The sequence below is a fragment of the Motacilla alba genome, chromosome 7 (assembly GCF_015832195.1).
Source record: "Motacilla alba alba isolate MOTALB_02 chromosome 7, Motacilla_alba_V1.0_pri, whole genome shotgun sequence".
NCBI classification, from domain to species: Eukaryota; Metazoa; Chordata; class Aves; order Passeriformes; family Motacillidae; genus Motacilla; species Motacilla alba.
Window position 1 is genome coordinate 14,840,874 of NC_052022.1, and position 6,000 is coordinate 14,846,873.

Consider the following 6,000-nt stretch of genomic DNA (forward strand, 5'->3'; position numbering starts at 1 on the left):
CTTGCGATGGTGAGTTTTAGTGACTTCTCTTCACCATTTTGACATCTCCATGAATAACACTGGTCCCAAATGTAATATCTGATCTGATTCTGCTCTCTCTCTACGAGAAATCATGGAGTAGTGCTCTCTGCACAGGGCCTGTCTCTGTGATGGGTCTGAACAAATCTGCACCAAGGAAAGCAGAAGCAGGACTATTGACATGGGAAAAATAAAAGTCTCCAGAATTGCAAATTGGTTTCTGAGGTTGGGGAATCTCCATGTGACTCTGGAAGATAATTTTTAAATGAAGAAAAGGGGGAGTCATTCTTCTTTTTAAAAACTATTAATAAAAATACAGCTTACAGATGTACCATCCCACATTGACATTTAATTCTGAAGAAACAGAATGAAGATATACTAAGTTGTACCTAGGCCTCCAAAGACAAACAATTTTGCAATTAAAGATGATGTATCTGGTTGCAAAAATTTGGTTGTGTTGCTTTAAATTTTAATTTCTGCAGCCTTCAGGCATACAGCAAGGAAGATTTCCTGAAAATTTCAAAAGATGTATTTTGAGGACTGGTCGCCAAAATCCAGAACTTAACACTGAAATAAAACTTGCTGACTCTTTCTAGCAATATTTATTAGAAGGATTGTCACTTTCCAAACAAAACCTAATGCTCCCAGGTGGGTGTGGAAGGACTTGGTCTCCTTTCCCCATCTTCACTGGTGACTGCCAATAACCAGAAAGTAGGCATCATTCTAGGAGGTGCTGTATTAGCTGTAATTCACCTCTAAGAAAACCCTTCGGCATAGAAAACCCCTTTCATTGCTTTGTTAAGGTGATTTGCACTGGAGTGTTAAAAAGAGCCATCCAGAGGGTCATGATTTCATTCAGAGATCCTACACGTGGCACAGATCTGACAGAAAGCTGACAGAATGCATAGACTTGTACAAGAGATGTGCAAATCCAGACTACAAAAACTCCAGCATCTCTAAGAACCTCCAATAACATTTCACTTCAAGGACCCCACATGCCCCTCAAAGCATGGCACCCTATATCTCAGTCTGGCTATCAAATGAAACTGGTTGTGGTCCAGAACTGGAACCTCAAAGCCCCAGGGTAAGCATATGTGTCCAAAGGCTTTCAGCCAACAAGTCTGGAAATCTGAAATTATGTATTTTGAACTATAAGTAGCTTGAGAGTTGAGATATTTAATAACAATGACATGAGTCTGTGAATTTCTGGTTTGGAAAAAAAAAAACAACAAAAGTAACTTTCAAAACCATATCCAGGTGTAAAATTTACTATGGAAGGTGGTTGCCTCAGGTTGAGATTCCAGGTTTAGAGACAAATAATAGCCATTGTACTGTCAGAATTGTTTAGAGCAAGGAGAATACAACAACTAGGTCAGAAGGATTTTATTTCTCAACTTCAGATTAAATTAGAGCTGCTCCAAAACCACATTGCTTTAGAAGTGACAGATACATTTGCTCCTGCGAAAAGCCCAGTGTGAGTCTTGGCAGGCAGAAACAGCTTTTGCTATGTCCATGAAAACATCTGCACGGGTTCCCTGGACCCTAGTCAGGTGGGGGCCAGTGGGGACCCAGCTGGTACTGAGAGCAGAGCGGGGGGAGAGAGAATGAACATCCTCCTGGGATGGAAGGCAAATTGGTTGCGTGGCTCACACCAGCTTCACATTGACAAACAGCACTAGCCGGAGTTCCAGAGTCACCAGAGAGCTTGTTTTTCACAAGGTCGTGCAAGGTTCATTCACATCCTTCTTGCCTGTTGATCCTGAAACTACGTTAGCCCTGTGCCTCTGTCGCTGTGCCTGTGCACACTTTCAATTGTTTAATAAGCAACAGTCAGTACTGAAGTGGAGCTGTTTTCACAGCTAGAAAAGTATTTGCTGCTTGGGTTGTTCTCTTTTGGACATGTCTAGTGCTGCTTTTGTGATTTTTCTAGATGGAAGTTATCCACAACAGCTTCTTCAGGCTCTGTCACAAATTTTGTCTCAGAAGGCTTCTTGACACCTGAAATAAAATTCACACTTTGCAAATGACAGTATTAGTTTCCAGTATGCACCTTTAACAGTGTGCTCTGCTCCAAAAAGTCTTCCTTTTCGGTTAAGAAAGGAGATTTGTTTCCTGTCACTGCAAAAGACACTTGGACTCTGACCTTTTGGGTTGCTTTGGTTGGACTACTGAGAGAACTTTTCAAGCTTTTGCAAGGTATGGTAATGCCTGTCGGCTGGTGGGATGGTGCTAGAGTCAGTAAATCAAATTGCTATGATCTTTAAATGCTGATGACCATTCTCACTGCTATCTTTTCTTGGCCATAGTCAAGGGGTTTACATAAACAGAGAAATTTTATTAAGAAGCCAGAGGAAGGAGCAGGGATACCTTGTGGACCAAAACTAGACACATTCTGGATGAAGTGTTGTTCGACATCCCTTTGGAGCCAAAAAATATTAACTTGAACAATGCAGATGGGACCTTGTGAGACTGTATAAAACCTGTCAGTCACTGAATCCTAAATAACCACAGGCACAGCTTTATCTTCAGTGTTGCTTGGAATTGTATCAAGGAGGCTTTTTTTTCCTCCTTCTTTTTCTTTCTTTCATTCCATTTTTTTTAAAAACCTCAAGGTCATACAAAACATATGCTTAAAAATAAAGCTTTATCAAGAGAGATGGAGGACTAAAGGGCTTCCTATTTTTAGTAAGGGCAATCTAATCTAGGCAGAAGTTGTTCTGGGCGCCTCTCTGTTTTCCATGAAAGGTAGGTGCTCCTGGGATGGTTCCCAGGGCTTTCTGTGGCTTCTGTTTTCAGATGCAACCCAAGCCACTGAGTTTTATTGAGTGAGTATCCTGGAAAGTCCTGAGCAAAATGAGAGACAGCTGATAGTCTTAGAGTACCAGTGCTTTTAGTAAGGTCCTGCAGCTGTATCTCTGGGTTGTGAATTCTCATAGGCTTTGAGCCAAGCTCTTTTCCCCAATCCTCCCCCAGCTACTGATATGGTCCTTGACAGGGGAAAGCATCTGTCCAACTGAAAGCACAGAAAGTGATTAAGTGCTTTCTTAATCAGGGCCTTGTAACTCTTATATTTGACTCTTGGCTTAGTCAAAGCCAGCTATTTCAGTAAATTTAATGTGGAATTGGATGGAAATGGTAATGAGACAGAACTTTTCACTTCTAGGTCATCACTGAACAATTTTTCAGGAAGGAAAACCCTATAAAATTATTGCTTGAAGGCAGTCAAGAGTGCATTTGAAATGTTGAAGCACAAATATCTTGGCTGGTCTGACTGCTTTGTATTGCCAGCGTTATGGGAATTTGCTTGTGAGTTTACTACACTGAGACAAAAAAATTACTTTTGAAACACCCAACAGACAGCTGATATAAGCCCTAAGATGGAAAAAAAATAAAACACTGTTCTTCTTTTGTAACCATGAGAAAAAGAAATTCCTCTCCCATTAGCCTGAGACGTTAAACTATATACCATATAGAATGAAAAATTGCAGAAGAGGTCACTAAGAAATCTGTCTGGCTGGTTCTGACTGGTAATGCCTGGACCTGTGAGGTCTGTGCATTGCCTCTTTTAGGAGACTGAAGAAAAGAAGGCAAATCATCTGATTGCTGGGAGGATTGAAAGTACTTTACAGAAAAAAAATGCTTTAGTGAGCAACAAAATTATCACCAGTGTATTTAAACTTATATAAAAAAAGAAGAAATAAAGCCAGATTTCTGTGTAACCTGATGACTTTATGCTTGGGAAGGAACAATCATCAAGCAGAATGAGATATCTGGGAGTGGGGAAGTAACAGAGAGCCAAGGCTGCAAACCACCCTTTTTCTATTCTAATACAAGAATCAATCTCATCTAAGTGTGCAGGAAAATTTGCCATGCCTGGGTCATGTGGAAATCTGAAGCAGGCTTCCCTCCTTTCCATCTCTTCAGTGCTAAGCAATGATCTGCATCCCCTGAAGTTTGGAGAGGAAATATACATAAAGCCTGTAAGTATTTATGAGAGCTATAAAAAAGAGCTTTGCGGTAGTTGACATGGGAAGTGATTAAAGTACCTTATAGGCAAAGATTGCAGAAAAGAGGGAGAAGTGATGCCAGAAGAGAATCTGGCAACAATCCCGAGGTAACGATAAGTGACTTTAAGAAGTAGGAGTTGTGGGAGGAAAAGCAAAAAAAAAATTAAATTGAAGCAGATTGCAAGACTTTTGGCCTTGAGAACTGAGCTGCAGAGACTGTTGATTGCTGGAATTGCAGTCACAAAAGGAAGGTGATGTCTCATCCTGCTTGTGACTCAGAATTTACTGGTCAAAGCCCACAAAACAGCAGTTCATCAAGAATAACTTGAATTTGAAAGGACTCAATTTCCCAGGCATCTCAGCTTTCTCCATCTGTGTTTACAAAAATGGGTCTTGGGTCTCTCCAGGGCTTAGCAAAAAGCTGCTCTACATAGAAACACACACACAGGCCGTGTTGCCAAAGGGGATCGCTCTGTGTGACTTGTTTTCCCTGGCTGATCTTTTTTTTCCTATTTTGTTTTGTTTTGTTTTCCTATTTAACAGGGGGAGCATGTGTTCAGACCTGTCCTTAGACATGACATGAGCATTTGCAGATGAAATGATGCATCAGAGGACCACACAGTTATCATGATCAATAGTGAGTATAAAAGCCTACCTTGGGAAGTCTGAGTGAGTTTTGGACTCTTCACATCCCAAATGGTGCAGAAATGGCTTGTGATCAGATGCCCTTGCAAATGAGGAGGAGGAAACAGGGGAGGAGACTGGTGTGCAGAAAGGGAGACCAATAGAAACATATAGACAAATTTCAAAAGTATTCAGGAAATAGTTGTGAGTAAAGGGCAGATTTACTGAAATTGGACCAGCTACAGGAGAAGAAAACAAGGGCTGAATTCATCAGGACATACTGAACAAATGCTTTAGACACCGAGAACTGGCCTATGTCCTCCCCAAAACTCAATGGCCTGCTACCTAGCTTTCATCAGAGTTTGCTTATGGTATTTTAGTTTAGATATTTCAGCTGTACCAGTGTGCAGTCTGTCTTCTGTTGCATTGCTGTGTTACACAGATGAAGTGCAATGATACACAGCAAACTCATTGATCTGTGAATACAGAGCACATATGTCTTGATAGGCAATTTTATTTCTTGATCTTTGGCACTTTTGAGTTTTCTTCAGGTCACACTAATGTCAGGAAGAACTTCAGATGCTGAAGCACACTGAGAATCAGTGTGTAGCTGTAGGTTCATGTTTGACTTCAAATGTCAACCAGCTCGGTTCAGATCATCATTATATTGCAGGAACACATTTGGTAAGCTTCTGCAGTGATATTCTTTGGACCTGTTACTATTTATGATTTTTATTATTCACCTAGATTGAATGAAAATAAAATATGCTCTTAAAAGTAGCCGGTAACATAAATTTAAAAAGATAACAAGAGGACAGTCTTGTACTTCAGAATTATCAAATATAAGTGGAAGAATAATCCAGAGGTATGTGAAGGGACAAGATGAAGTTCAATAAAGAGAAATGCAAGATACACAGTTCTAGACTTAGGTAAGAACAATCAGATGTACAAATAAGGGATGTGAAGTAGCTAGTAGAGAAAGATCCGGAGCAATTGTGTATTGCAAGCTGAAGAGAAGTCAGAATTAAGATTGCCATGAGAAAAGCAAACACCATACTGGGATATATAAACCAGAGTACCATGTGCTTGACATAGGATGGGATTTTTCTGCTGTATTCCTCTCTCCAGTTTTGGTTACTTTGCTCAAGAAGGATAGAACTGGTTGAACAATGTCCAGAAGAGACCAACAAAAATGATTAGAAGTCCAGAGAATGTGACTAAGGAGGAGAGATAGAAATATGGGAGTTATTTAGTCTAGAGAAGATCAGCCTGGGAAGGGATATGACAACAGTCTTTAAATACTGAATGAAGAGGAAGGGAACAATATGTTCTTTATGTCCAGGATGCAGAG

General features: G+C 40.3%; 1 long non-coding RNA gene across 1 annotated transcript in view; it reads left to right on the forward strand.

The window, feature by feature from the left end:
* LOC119703259 overlaps positions 1-5,133 on the forward strand; it is a 29,271-nt gene extending 24,138 nt beyond the window's left edge. The window contains exon 3 of the long non-coding RNA XR_005257602.1: positions 4,569-5,133. This is a non-coding gene — a long non-coding RNA (uncharacterized LOC119703259). The remainder of the gene's footprint in view (positions 1-4,568) is intronic.
* The last annotated feature ends 867 nt before the right edge of the window (positions 5,134-6,000 follow it).